This window comes from Acartia tonsa, chromosome 7 (genome assembly GCF_053477335.1).
Source record: "Acartia tonsa isolate MP-2025a chromosome 7, ASM5347733v1, whole genome shotgun sequence".
Taxonomy (NCBI): Eukaryota; Metazoa; Arthropoda; class Copepoda; order Calanoida; family Acartiidae; genus Acartia; species Acartia tonsa.
This window is the reverse complement of record NC_137266.1, coordinates 27,432,016-27,446,810: the sequence shown is the minus strand read 5'-3', so window position 1 is coordinate 27,446,810 and position 14,795 is coordinate 27,432,016. Positions and strand designations below refer to the sequence as shown.

Below are 14,795 nucleotides of genomic sequence, written 5' to 3'. Positions count from 1 at the left end.
TTTTTATACAATTTTACTTACTTAATTAAATACTAATGTAAGGGATAGAAATTTAAAATACACATCTGTAAATTAGTTTTAACAGGACATCGCTTTCTAAAACTATACAATTTTCATTAAAAGAGAAACTTTTTGTAAAATATTAGGACAGGCAAAAAAATTTACTTTCCCTCAAAGTGCCTAGCGAACACAGAACAACCTTTTTTTTATAAAGTTAGTTGGGGTTATTTTTGTACGCCCAAACCTGGCCAAAGCTCTGCTAGGCTACCTTGCACTGTAATCTAATCTAACCTGACCTGAAGTATTAACAGTTACACGGAAACTACCCTCAAGAATAAGGAGAGGGTTTTCTGTGTTGGCATCCCTTATTTTCAAATAATAGTTTCTTGAATAATAGGGGATTATTCACAAGAAATTATAATTCACAAGGAAACATGTACTTCAATCTGTGTCAGTCGTCAAGTTTTTTATACATATTCCTTATTCCAAGTATATTAATTTTCATATATAGGTAGGTATGCTTTTAATTGAAATTAGAATCAAACTTTAAATATACAGGATAGCTTCAGGAATATACTTAAACATAAACATGTTTTGAATATAAACTTTTGTAAATTTGAATTAAATTAATAACTCCAGTTGATTTCTTTTTATATGGCAATTACTTTTAAGTGGTTGATTGTTATATTCTTTACATTTAGTCTATTGCAGATAACATTTTAATCAGTTATCAAAAACATGTTTGTAAATATGACTTCTGTTTGAATTTAGTTTTGAACAATATTAACCTTGTTTTTAACATATTCCTTTTTTCTTGAATTAAACAGAGTATATACGCCGAAGTTTGAACATATCTAGATTATTAGAAACATAATCCAACTTTGTAAACTATATATATATAGTGTCTCTTACCAAAATCGGCCAAAAGTCATCCTTATAAATGTAACAGATTATCTTTCTGTGTGTATAGCGAAAGATCTCGCTAACCGCTAAACCAATATGGTTCTCTTTTACTTGTATACGTTTTCTTTTTAATCTTAGGCGGTTCCGCCGCCGTTTCTTCACAGTTCCATATTGTTCTCCACAAAAGCAACTGTTGTGCCGAATTTTAGAGTTATAACTCTTATATGGGCTGAGATCATGCACGTTTTACTGTTGGTTTCAATAAGTGGCACATCCGCCTACCCCCTTTAAAATGTAGGATAAACTCAACTCTCCCCATACTCAAGTTCCTCTAGATTACCCTGGCATGGGACGTAGCTGCTAGTATAAAGTTTAGCAACATCTAAATAGAATTTTTTTTTACTTTGCTCCGATTATACCATTTAGTTTAAGGAATCTATGTATATTTTAGGTTTACGTTTAAAAACGACTTTCTAAAAAGATATCTATTAAAAGTAGAAACATATTAAGGTCTAATAAACAATCTATTTTTTATATACATTCTGTTAAGTATAAAACTGTGACATACATACTACATTTATGAATATATATTTCGTTAATTTCAATATATTATTGTAAAATACAATATTTTGTTCCTAATTAGCCGTGACCTATTTTAAATCTATTTACGTACGTGTATGTTTAAGTATATTGAAGAAAACTTTCATATTTATTAATTAATCAAATACGCTTATTATTGATTTATTTTCCTTGTAAATTTTTGGAGATATTGATGTATATACAAACATATATAATCGTTAAACCAAAAGTTTGCAGAAGGGGGTGAATTACCCCTGACAATGATCCACACTCATTCATACACCCCCCTAAAGAAGCAATGGGGGTGTCAAATTAAAAAAAAAAACTGCCACCACTTGAAAAGGGTCTACTTTGATATACCCCCCTAGACAGCTAAGATGGGGGGGGGGGTGTCAAGGATCTACAGTTACTGTTACACCCCCCCCCCCCTTAAAAAATGGGGCAATTAAAGAAAAAACACCTACAACCACTTGACAATTGTACATCCCCCTAAAACAGCCAAGGTGGGAAGAGTCAAGTTTTAAAAAGCGTTAAAAAATAGCATTCCTGTTATTTTTATTTTGATAAAAATCTTCAAATAAAAATACTATACCAAAAGATTATGTATTGAAAACCTTTTGACACTTAATTCATTATTAATCAATTTTATTTCAAGGCCCTTCTAATTTGTCTTTTTTTGATAAAAAAAAGTAGTACAATCAGCGAAAGGAACTATAATTATTGAAAAAATATTTGGGTATAGTCCATTTCGTAACATCGCACCTTATAGGGTGATTCTTCGTATTTTTCACAGTAGCTTTTCTCTTATTTCTAGCCCCTGACCCCCGCTCTAACACTGCGGGGCCAATTACCTAAATCTGTGGGGCAATCACCTCAATATAACCTAACCTAACCCAATATAACCTATATAAAGCCATTTTAAAAATACGACGAATCGCCACTTATGGGGCGCGATGTTACGAAAGGGACTATTCCCAAATATTCTTATATATATGATTATACAAATATTTTACTAGCCTATGCACTTCTTTTATCTAGGGACTTCAAATGGGTAAGAAAGGGAAAGAAAAACAGCCCAAAACCATTCCAAGACGTAAATCTAAAAAATATAATAGCCTTAAACCATCCCGGGACATATGTGAAGCTTTCTTTAAAGGAAGTTCTCTATCAGTTCAATAGTTATTGAAATCTAAAGCTTCTGACAAAAAAAACTACGACTTTATATAAAAGGATATCAAATATCCAGAACAAATAAATTAAAATATAACTGTTTGGGTTTTAAATAAGTAGAGTCTGGTTGTTTAAGAGTCTGGTTGTTTAAGAATTAAAGTCATTGTCAAAGTAACTTTGGCCTTTAAATGTTAAATGGAAAAAACTAGCACATTTACAAATCAAATTTTTTATAACAAGGATAACTATATTGCTAAAAAGGGCAGCGGAAATAACTTTTTAAAGTAGAAACAATTTTCGATAAAAAACTTACTAGGTAATAGTTATTTATCGCATCGTATTATAGACAGCTTTATGCGGATATTAAAAAGAAAAAAAAATTAAACCACTTTTGTTTTGTATTTCAGTATTCATGGAATTGTTAATATTTTTTCAGTATGGCATAAAATGGACACTAATCCAGCATTAAAAAGTAAATAACATAGCCTCCTTTAAAGTACATGTGTGTGTTTGTATTGGGCTGTACAGGATTTTGTGTTCGGGAAATCGAAAAAAAAATGATGAAGATATTTTACTTACTCAATCGTTGTGACAGACAGAGAAATAAGAAAACGTATCTGCAGACTAAAGCAAATTTTAGAGTAGCCGCTATATTAAAAATTAATTATTAAATCAAATGGAAAAACCTTTCAAAATAAATAATTGTATGATTTATTATTATTTTAGTTTTGAATCAAAGCAAAATAAGGACAATTAAGTCTTTAGGTAGCTCAGCAATAGGAAGACTAAGCTAGCAAAATCTATATAGGGGGTTTACCTAAAATTACCTAGCGAGCTCAGAAATCGTGTGTTTTTGTTAAACCTTAAGTAAGATGACCCCGTAGATTAATGGCACTTTACAGGTATTAATTAATTAACCCCGCAGGATTATGACCACCCCCAGCGGTTAAGCAAAAAAATTACCCAATTATTTTCATTTTATTTTAGAAACAATAAATATGGGGAGGGGGGGTCTTTGATCGCTAAGAACTTTTAGGATAGCATCCTTTCATGATAAAGCAATGAAAAACGTACATGTAAAAATTAAAAATGCATTTATAAGCAATAATTAAGAAAGATGCCTAATTACAGAAAGCTGCCCAATAAAAAAAATATTAATTAATTTAAAACGTCCGTAATTTACAAATGAAAAAAAAAGTCATACGCAAAATTCGAAGATGAAAATGATAAATTAATAAACAAAGAACATTAATAACAAATTTCATAACAAAATCTTTATTTTTTGACAGATATCGACTGAGTACATCGGCCATAAGAAGAAGATGTTCATTGGTTAGGCAAAACATTAAAGTAAAACACTAGAGGGGGAAGAGGTTAAATAACTGTATTTTCATATCCCAATGACCTTGTACTGACTCTCAATTGGGTCTTTGAAAATCAACCAATGGTGTTGGGAATAATAACACAGATAAGTAGCAGAAAACAATGTGCTAGCAGACAAAAAGGGTAATTAGAAAAAGGGGAGAAGTAGCTATATGTATATACATCTATACTATAGATCTGTTGGGAAAACTATCTCACAGTGCCTTCGAAGGTGCTTTGACTTTAGTGTCAGAACCTAAATTGGCACATAGTGCATTTTATTACCCTAGGTTAGGTAACTTCATTTCACTTTTCAATAAAATCTAAAATGCAGCGGTTTTTGAGAAAATTAGATTTAAAAATTTCAAGTTCAATTTTCACCCACTAGAAGTTACCGCATAATCATGACAAGAAAAGCAAAGATTATTTATTTAAAATTTTGAACAACTTTGCTTTTATAAAGTCAGTCATAAAACCTCTCTATATATGATTTATTTAAGGCTGAATTTCCGTGACCTTAGCAAAGCAATTGATAAAAATGGCCATTAATTAACTCACTTTAGGAGTGGTTTTATGAAGAACTTTATAAAAGCAAAGTTGTTCAAAATTTTAAATAAATTATCTTCGCTTTTCTTGTCATAATTATGCGGTAACTCCTAGTGGGTGAAAATTGAACTTGAAATTTTCAAATTTATTTTCTCAAAAACCGCTGCATTTTAGATTTTATTGAAAAGTGAAATGAAGTTACCTAACCTAAGGTAATGAAATGCACTATGTCCCAATTTAGGTTCTGACACTAAAGTCAAAGCACCTTCGAAGGCACTGTGTATCTATCTTAAAAAGCAGCCATTAAAAGTTTTTGCCTTAATAACACTTTTATGCTTTCCCTGGATAATTTTGCGTTTTGTAACAAAATAATTTAACAAACATATTTTGTGGTAAAATTTCCATATTGTTTAAAATTAATTAACATAATGAAACTTCCTTTTTTGTCTAAATTATCAAGAAAAAGTTGTAAGGAAAAACAGAATATATTAAAAGAATGCTAAAAGGGAAGATGGTGCTTTTATCTCCAATCCCCCCACCAACTTCTAACCCTTTATCTAATAATTTTTATCTTTTGTTATGGTTGATTTACCCTTCCCAAAATAGCTAAAAGAAACTCTTTACATGACATGAAAGATGCTTCTTCTATAAATTGTTCTAAGCTGTTAGCATAATCTTAATATCTCTCTATATGAACAGACACCCTTTAACTCTGTAATGGCAGGTTCGGAATTGGCTGAACTAATATCATTAATGATTTGTTCTTTCTTTATTATGTCTATATTTTCAGTGACTCTATGCTTCCATTAATCCCTGATGAAAAGTACCGGAAATGTTTTGGTTTTTACTGGTTTAGGTTAACTAGGAAAAAAAAATTAAAACAAATAATTAACAAGGGAATGATTTAGAAAAAAATTATTCAGACTAAATATAATTTTTTGTTTATGTAAGCAATTACAGTCAATGAGATTTAATTTTAAAACATTTTAAAATATTAATTTTTTTTTTAAATGCTTTAAGCAAACTTTCCATGACGAGGAAGCCTAATGAATCATTGGTCTTGAAATCAATGGTTAATGAAATCAACCTGGACAGACTCACATCCAGCTACTTGGTGCTTTACCTAGGGGATGTGGGTTCTGTGCTTGATAAGGTACTTTGATGGAAACCACCAGCTACTAAGTCATAATAAATGTTTAGAATAATTATTTCTGTTGTTGTGGATAGAAATAATTACCATGTTCTATTTTCTTTACAACAAATTAAAAGTTAGAATTTCTTACATTTTTTGTAGCGAAGCTACTCTATAATTCAAAATGTTCGTCCGCTTGTCCATCTGTTCATCTTACTGTAAGAAACGGTTAAGGGAACGTGAATATTTCCTTTACTGTTCCAGATGGAAAACTGGAACTTTTTGTTGGGTTTCCCTTTAGCAATGAGTATTAAGATATATAAGTTGGAAAGAATTTTAATGTTAGAGGGAGATTTGAAATCTGCATCAAATTTAATACAAATTAAATACAATTTAAGTTGATTAATATTGACATCTGTGATTGGTGGATTGAAAATTATCTGCGCTCTGATTGGAGAAGCTTAAGTGTCGCACATCATTCAACCAATTAGAGCGCAGGTAGTTTCCAATCCACCTATCCTATTAATCAAAATTGATGAACTTAAATAAAACAATGTTTTTAGACGTTTTTTCGAAATTATTCGGCAGGAATGGCGGTTCTGCCTACTTTTTATAATTACTTCATATTTGAACTCTTGTTACATTATTTTAGGTTGGCAGTTCTTTAATTATTTCTTGTTAAAATCATGAAAATATGAAGTTTTTGATAAAAAGCTTAAGATTGAAATTTCGAGATCAATTTTCATTGTAGAGAGGTCTAGTTTTCACTAAAAGGTCTACATTTGAGCCGGTAACAACTTCAAGGTAACCGCAAATTGATATGGTAAAGATTTAAAAATTCATGTTTTTTTTGGGCCAGTCTAGTATCCAGTATGTAATTTATTTGGTCCGTCGGTCATACTATTTTGTGGTTATTTGTATTTATTTAATTGACAATGTTTAACTGTTCTAAAAATCGGTTTGTCCATTTGTCTATCCACAAAATCTTTGAGCTTTGTTACTTATGGATGTTGTCATCCTTGTTACACAATACTTTAAGTACATGCTAACAAGGATAACATAAACTTATCAAGAAAGCCTCAGACCTCATTTTTTTATTTTTCAATTTCAGGTTTGTAGGTTAGGTTAGGTAACGTAAATTCTACAAGAGTCCAAAAGTGAAAATAACAAGATGGATAGGGCACCGCTGGATAGAAACATACACGCATTAATTTATTACTATTATCATAGAAATATAAAAATTTATAACTTATATAGAGAATATGATTTTTAAGAAATAAAACCAAAGTTATGGTTTGAAAATTTTCCGATAATATTCACAGTTATGGAATCTCAACCACAAAGATGTTTTTATCCAATCTTGACAATTGAGGTATTTTTGGAAAGAGGAATAGACATAGAAAACGCCTAAAAAGATTTTTTCTAAATAAGTCATTTAAGGCATGAAATTAATTTTGCAAATTAACATTGCAGATTTTTGCAAATAACTTGCAAGTATGATTTCTGCGGATTTTCTAATTTACATAGGCGTTTTCTATGTCTATTCCTCTTTCCAAAAATACCTCACTTGTCAAGATTGGATAAAAAAATCTTTGTGGTTGAGATTCCATAACTGTGTATTGGAAGAATATTGATTTGACGGAAAGGAGCTGCATATGTCTGCATTTTTTAAAGCAAAGCTTTTCTGTCCAATATTACAAATTACAATGTATTAAATTTTTTTGTATGAAGCTTACAATTTCGATAAGTACTGAGCTGATTGAGTTACCCATTTGCACATAGGTTTTTGGATAGTTTTAGGATATATTCTTCTTCTTTTTTGAATACAAATCCCCTAGATGTTAGAGGCGCAGTGGCTAGTATTTTTAAAATCTAAAATTCGCTAAAATCGCTTCTAGTTAGCCAGTTATCAATGTTACTTCGTTTTCAGAGCACAAAAAGATCTTAAAGACTAAATCTAATTAAGTTGTTTGAACTTTACCTGTATTTTGGAAAATCTGGTGAATGTGCCTTTTACGCAACTAATTAATTGCCCAAATAACCTTAAGGTGAGGGACTTACTTAACCCCCATCCCCTTCCCAAAAAGGGTTTCAGTAAAAAAAAATTTAACCAACAAAAATATTATCTTGTAAATTTTTTCCTTTCTCAAAATTAACTAATTTTTACTTTTACTTTGGTGAAAGTTGTAGAAGATAACAACATTATATCTAATAAAACTTTTCATATCTCATTACCACTGTTTCTCAAACTAAGAAGGTTTAATAAAAAAAACTTTAAATTTAGATAACAGTATAATAACCTAAAATAAAACAATTATGATAATACCATCATATAAATTAAACAAATTTCACAAAAGAAAATTTTTTGCAAATGATGAATCATGAAAACGTGAAAAATGCATTTTGACTGTAACAATTATTCGAACATGGACAATTATGTCTAAAAAGGAGTCCACCAACATGGAGCTATCAATGTATTTTACACGAAAAAGGCCACGAAAAACATTTATTTTTTAAGATTAGACCTTTTTAAATTAAATTTATACTTTTATGCTTTTAGATATTAGTTATCAAAGATGAGTATAGAAACTTCAGTTATTTTCTTTGTGATCTTTTTTTATCAAAGCTACCCCATGACTCATTTTGTCAGTCCGTAACGTTATGTGGAAAATGAGATTTTCTCTGCTCTTTTTTGAGTTTTATTGCTGTTTTTTGGGAAAATATCTTTACGAAAAGAATCTAGTCTATTACTTACCTTGTCAGTCCGTCGGTCATTCAACGAGAGATATATGTATATTTTTTATTGGTGTTCTATCACATCCTTTTTATGACCATTTAACATGTGCTCTATATTTATTATTTTCCTATGTCATTCCATTTTTATTTTGTGCACCCAAAAACAGCTTAGACGTCCTTTTATCAAGTGAACGAGAGAACTTATTTAGATTTATATTTTTTAAACCACTAACTGTGAATTGCATGGTGGAAATAAGTTTTTTTTACGTTTAGTCATAACAAGGATAATTGCAAGTTTATTAAAATTGCATTTTCCACGAAAATTTTGCTTCCTTATTCAAAAGTTAATTTGCTGTAGTTTTTTTTTTTTTTGATTGCTTGAATATAAAATTGTAAAAGCAAATCTTTTCTTTATATGGGTCTGTCAAAGTGTTTGTCAAAACTACATTGCCATTCTATCAAAATGCATTTTCATTGGTTAAAATCGACTACTTGACTTTAATAAAAAGTGATTGTAGCTTATAAAATATCAGCATGCTTTTCAAAAAACTTTACGTCGACTTTGATAAAAAGTGGTAAGACTGATATAATATCGACATATCGATGGTCTTAAGACATTACAACTACAAATTTTGTTATCATTTTAAGTATTCAAAATTTCTGGTTTATTTAAAACTTTAGAATTAATTCTTTTGTTCTTTTTGAACTTTCTAATTTAAGAAAATCCAAAAGAAAAAAAGGTTAAAAAATATTCCATAGATCAAAGTAGACAAAAAATAAAAAACGATAAATAATATAAAAAAAAAATTTCCATGAAAATCTAAACCAAAAAGAACCAATTATTTTTCTTGAATTTAAGATTTATTTATATTTTTGAAAACATTTAAAACAAAACTAAAATTGATGGTAATCTTTAAAAACTATAAAAATGTAAATGTTTTACTTTTCACTAGGGACCAACAAAAAACATTGAAAACCCTAATCTTCATAGGAATTGCTAAAACTTTCTAATGCTTTCAAAAAATGTTAATACATTACCTTATTTTTGTTCATTAAATTAAGAACAAATGAGTCTTTTTTAGACTCTGATTCATCTCTTTTAAATGGGATATAACTTGTATTTTTACTTCTTTCTTAATTGTCTATGTCACTAAATGTGCACTAATTTCTTAAGCAAAAACAGAACCAACTTTCTATTTTTACAAATTGGAAAAAAAATTTGAAAATATTTTCTTTTCTCTTACTTGTATTTTTAGGGCATGTGTAAATACTCTTGTTTATAAGAAACATTCTGATGCAGTGGGGATAAGAATTATGAAAAACAAATAATATAACTTGTTAGATAATGTTTCTTTGATGTTTAGATAAATGTAATGGGATGCCTGTATGTTAGTGTGTAGCGAAATATCTCGCAAACCAGTGGACCATTATGGTTCACCTTTACAGGGAAATTGCCATGGAAAAAAATTTACCCCACATAAAAAGATTTGGCTGTTTAAAGAACAAGGCTGCAAAGGGCGCAGCTGCTTAAAATCTAATGTGGAGTTGGATAGTTTGACTGCATATAGATCTTTTTACAAAAGCTAACAATGTCATTTGAAAGCATTTTATGCCATTAATGAAATCCTTGATATATGTATGTAAAAATACTTATGTTATTTTAAAGTAACTATTAAAAAAACTTAAAAATTATAAATTGTATTCGGTCCGTTTGATTTTTTTCATCCGAATAATGTTCTCAACTTACTACTTTACAGAAACTAATGCATTTAGAAGAAAACTTGAAAACATGCGTCTTATGAAATTTTTGAACGTAATTAGAATAGCATGGTCATTATGAGTAGGTAATTACGTTCTACCAGTAAAGATTTATATTTTAACAGCAGTTTTTTTCAAATAAATCAAAATAATCCTCTTTTTATCAGCGCAACTACTATGCATTAGGCTATATCTACGCCATTTTTTCCCCTTGTTAATAGATTGACTTTAAATCTAATACTTTGGATGTATTGATGATATTATTAAGATTGTCATATTAAATAATTTATTTACAAAACCTGCAAAACATTCCCTATCTTTAAGATCAAAACTATGCTTTGATTGTTATTGCTTCGCATTCTTTTGAATCCATTTCTATCCTATTTTGTTGTAAATGCAACATTTAGTAAACAAACAGAATCAAACAAATAAATCAAAAAAAAGATCTGGAAAAAGGCTTTTAAAATAAAAACATCTTTATACGTCAATGTTGATTACTATCAGTAAGTTAAGGTGAAGACCATGATTTATTACACTAAGGGGTCTTCAACTGCCCTAACCCTGCGGGACTAACCTTTACCAAATATAACCTAAGAAAAACTGCCCCAAAACAAAAAAATAAACACATAAAACCTATCACAAAACTCCTTATTTTCGATTTATTTCAAAGTGGGTTTATGTGTTCCAATAGGCTTTATAGGTGAAACTGCAAAAATCATTATCGTAACAAAATATTATACTTTAATGTCAGTTTGACCTAATCAAAGTGTTTGATTTAATATCCAAAGTTAGATTTAAACACAAATTTTGAAATTTGAAGTCATTTTTAAGTTAAATTAATTGAGTTTAATAAAAGAATCGAAGTGAAGATTTGCTACTTAACATTTAATTACAGAAATAAGTCAAAGGAGGTTTATTTAATCTTAGTCTTACACCTTAATCTTAAAAAATAAGTATTTAATTAATATTAACTAGCATGCAAAAGCTCTTAACATAAGAGGTTATAAAACAAAAATAGATCCTACAACCATACCAAGACCTAAATCTAACAATCAACTTGCCCATAGCTTTTCCGTGACCTGTATAAAACTCTCATTAAATAAAATAAACTCCATAATAATTTTTGAAAACTTAAGCTACAGAAAAAAAAACCTTACTTCTATATATAATAGAAATACCTAGCAAAGTACCAAAGTAAATTTTTTGCGCAATTACAATTTTGCAGATTAAAAGTTGATATGGTTAATGGTAAAGGTGAAAGTACTAAAAAGGAACAGGAAATATAAAATAGACAAAAGTATTTAAAATGAAACTTATTTTTTTTTAGCAAAGCACTTTATAATTAGTATAAGTATAAACAAAAATTTATGTAAATTTGTTACAAAATTACTCGATTCAGGATTCTGTATAAGGACAGAATTATATTTTCAGGACTTAATAGGGATAGTGTACCTTGTTTTCCTAGAAATCACTATTGCAAAAATCAAATGAATAGAGTAATAGTATTATACAAACAAATTTTAAGAGGTTAAAAATCAGCATGTTTTGCTATGTAAGCTGCTACGCTTTTTAAATCGTACCTAACTGTAAGATGAACATCATGAGAAGTTTGAAACCGATAGGACAATTCTCACATGCCTAAAATAACGTAAGATACGTATGGACGGATCGACCCTAAATATAAAAAAACACTGTAAAAATAATATTTTAAACTGTAAATGCGCCAAACAAATTAAATGAATTTTTAGATTAACTTTTAGTTGCGTGTTAAAATAAATAGTTTAATGTTGGGTTTATGTGAAATTATATTTGGTTTGAAGGGTGTCCACGGAAATTATATTTGGTTGGCAGGGTGTCCATGGAAATTATATTTGGTTGGCAGGGTGTCCATGGATATTATATATGGTTGGCAGGGTGTCCATGGAAATAATATTTGGTTGGCAAGGTGTCCATGGAAATTATATTTGGTTGGCAGGGTGTCCATGAAAAATTATATTTGGTTGGCTGGGTGTCCACTGAAATCATAAAAAAGAGATGATTTTATTTAATACGAAATCAAAAGCATTGCTTTCGAAAAGAACGAACACAAAAGACGGACGGGCACATATGCTAGGGTTGCAGCCGCTAGTATAGTATATATGACAAAGTGTCTTTTTGTTTATTTTTTGACTGATTTTTTACTTGTTTTTATGATATTTATTATGTATGTATAAGAAGGAGAGGTTTTAATTATAAAAAGGTAAGTACATATCAAAAGCATAATAAATATATTATAATATGCTTGAACTCAGGCAAAGTTCAAGTATTATTACATACCCTTTTAGACTTAGAAGTATTTCATTATCGACATGCAATTAAAACCAATGACCTGACATTTACATAGACAACATTGAACACTGAAATCTAAATGTTACGCTATTCTAATTATAACTAAGTTTATAATTATGTTGATTTAATATCAGCATAAAGTTTAACAGAATACACCAACACTGTAAGGGAATAATCAACACACTTGAGGTGCCTTTTAGAGTCCTTTAAATTATCGTGTTTCAGTTTATATATTGTTTATTTCAGCATGCTATTTAGGTGTCATATTACTATAATATATTGGCCCTAGAAACCGCCAATAATCAACACACTAAATATTACAGCCTCAAAACCATAAGTGCTTTGCTATTCATACGAGGGATTAAACAATTTCCTAGAAATTTTAACCCACCTCCCCCTTTTTTCCTCTTTTAAATTTACAAATCTATGTACAAAAGTGGTGTTTATGTTTATTAAGATCTCAAAAACTAATTTTTTGTATCTTAATGATAATGGTAGGTTTTAAGCTTTTCGAAAGGGTTTAGAGCGGTCATTATTAAATTCTTATGGAAATTGGAGGGATTTCATTTCCAGGTTTTTCCAGGTTTCCTGTATGCCTAACAATGTTTAGTAGCTTAGCTGCTTTATATCAAAGGCATTTTCGCACGTCCCTCCGGTCATATCATCTTTCATATTTCATTTATTACATTAACATAAATTTATTCTGCGTTACTAACAGACATAATTTATTACTCACAGAACTACTTTTTAGTAGTAAAGCTACTCTATAATTAACTTTGTCAGTACGTCTGTGACGCTATGTAGGAAGATTTTCTCGGCTGCTATTTAAGATAGGCGGCTGTGTGAAGATTCCCTATACTGATTTTGCATCAAAAGGCATTAAAAATACTTCTTATTTCTTTTTCATTACGGTTTCTAGAATTTTTTTGGTATAGCATATTTGACAAATAATAATCTTCTATGTAATTCACTTTCTCAATTTAAACTTTTTTGTGGTTCGCTACTTATGGGTGTTGTCATTCTTGTTTTGTTTATAATATAGGCAGCATGTTAAAGAGAACAGTAAAGGAAAATTACTTTAACAATTGTTAAAAATGAATAGAGAGGGAATTTGTAGATTTTGATAAATTGTTAGTGTAAGTATACTTTTTAGAGGACTGGTATTTGTTAAACTGCTTCGCCCCTGGTCTTTAGAGGCTTCCTGTTGGGTTGCAATTTTTGTTAAGGGGTTTATCCAGATGGATGTACAGACGGACGGACATCATTCTTAGCTTAAAGATATGATTTTTAATTTTTAAAAATTTTCGGTGGTGGGAAGTTTTTTCTCTAATAATGGAATTGTAACATAACAATAACTTAAAACCTGCCTTGAAAAAAATACTTAATTATACAAATCCTGTCATTTTATATCTGCAGAAAGCTGTCTATGATGCGAGGCAATAAATAAATAAATATTGTCCTATTAAAAAATGCGTTCAAATGAAGAATTAACAACTTTAGTTCTATAATTTCGCAGAATTATTGCACTTCTGGAATGTTAAACAAAGTTGGCGATACAACATGTGTTGAAAAAAACTGTTATTTCCTTAATGAGATACGTTAAAAAGATTAAGGAAACCAAGGACGATTACTTGCATAAGTAAATAGATTACAAATCTGTAATGGAAATACAGAATTATTAAAGTTCACTCGTTCGGTAATATGAAAATATTTATACACACAGTCAAAGAGAAAGAAACTTTTCCCTAAATGTTTATTATGTCTGTTTTAAAAAAGGCATATAGTTTTTACCTTTTCCACCTATTTAAACATTTGCATAGTCCCAGAGGACCTCTAAAACTAATCTTTTATTCTCATTTTTAAGACATAATATTTTTGTTGCTAGTACCTATTTGGTAGAGGGGAGAGGAGTTGGGGTTGTAAAGGAGTTGTAGATTAATCCATATTGACTTCTCCCTCCATGACACTACAATATACCCATTTGGAAAAGAGATACCATTACTTGAAGAGTAGCTTTGCTGCTTGAGAAATTTATTATACAATCATAATCTGGACTTACAACTTTGCAATTCTTTAGGAAAACTCCTGGGCTTTTTGTATTAACATTTTGGTGTTGCAATATCATTTTGGAAAATCATATTAGGCCTTAGTCCTATTATATAAAATAGTAGTCAAGTTCGTTTTTTGTCTGAAGCTTAAGATTTTAATAACTACTAAATTGGTTGAGTGCACTTTTTAAAGGAAGCTTCATATTGGTCTCGAGGTGGTTTAACCTTTTGAA

The 14,795-nt window shown here is 29.6% G+C and overlaps 1 protein-coding gene across 1 annotated transcript in view; it reads left to right on the top strand.

Moving 5' to 3' along the window:
• Positions 1 to 14,795, top strand: part of LOC145325179 (cyclin-dependent kinase-like 4) — a 47,799-nt gene that overhangs the window by 13,663 nt on the left and 19,341 nt on the right. The window lies entirely within an intron of this gene.